Raw genomic sequence first — 1,140 nt, 5'->3', positions numbered from 1 at the left:
ACACGAGAAAACTCAGACACCAACTGACTTCATGGTAGAGTCACGTTCCGCTCGTTAGATATGCGTTGTAATCTCTCTGTTTCCCTGCTGTGTTTTGATTAACGCTCGTCTCCCGCAGCACTGGCAGATCTCTCTGAGCCGCCGCTTTCGCTCTCTGAAGCTGTGGTTTGTGATGCGCTCCTTCGGTCTGAAGAAGCTGCAGGATCACATTCGACATGTGAGACGCGTCATTATGCTCTCGTGTAGTCATATAATCATTCTGAACACTCATCCTGTGTGTCTCACCAAACACGAGCAGAAAGAATTACTTAAATAGTTGTCTGTTTACGTTCGATCGGTTTCATGAAGCTAATGCTGCCGTTTCCTGTCTGTGATGATGTGTTTCCTGTGATGTCAGAGCGTGGAGATGGCGAAGCTGTTCGAGTCTCTGGTCAGAAACGACACAAACTTCCAGATCCCAGCGCAGCGGCACCTCGGCCTGGTCGTCTTCTGCTTACGAGTGAGAGTCATCTAATGCCTCGATACTTGCAGGAAATCATCAGAATCACATGATAATCATTGTGTTTATTGCTCATGTGTCTTATAAAAACTCCTTTTTTCTAAGAGTTCTGTCCGCAGGATTGTGTAGTAGTTAATGTACGTGACATCTGCATCATCTATGTGTGTGTGCAGTTTCTACATGATTACACAAATCACAGACACAAAAAACTTGTTGACAAGTTATGATCAATGGTTTCGATCACTTCCATGTATTCAAATGTGCTGATTTATATTACTGCCACAACCCCCCCGCGTTCAACATCAGCACCTTTCTTCTGTTCGCAGGCACTGGAAACGGAGCGACGCAGGACGTTACTGCGGAAACTGACTAAATCAGGCCAGATGTTTCTGATTCCAGCGGCCATCGGGAACAAACTCATCATCCGCTTCGCCGTGACGTCTCAGTTCACGAGCGCTCAGGACATCCAGAGGGACTGGAGCCTAATCCAGCAGACGGCCAGAGAGGTGCTGCGCTCCAGCGCTCTCACACGCCAGCCCAGCATCATCTCAGACGAGGAGAACGAAGACGACGCACCGCTGACCATCCACACCGAGCTGAGCCGCATGCGCCTGGAGCCCATGATCGACGAGCGTCTGGTG

General features: G+C 49.1%; 1 pseudogene; it reads left to right on the top strand.

Annotated features, from left to right (window-relative positions):
- The first annotated feature begins 747 nt into the window (after positions 1 to 747).
- Positions 748 to 1,140, top strand: part of LOC122148652 — a 731-nt pseudogene continuing 338 nt past the window's right edge.

The sequence above is a fragment of the Cyprinus carpio genome, chromosome A18, assembly GCF_018340385.1.
Source record: "Cyprinus carpio isolate SPL01 chromosome A18, ASM1834038v1, whole genome shotgun sequence".
Lineage (NCBI taxonomy): Eukaryota > Metazoa > Chordata > Actinopteri > Cypriniformes > Cyprinidae > Cyprinus > Cyprinus carpio.
The sequence above is the reverse complement of the archived record's forward strand: the minus strand, read 5'-3'. Positions and strand labels throughout refer to the sequence as shown.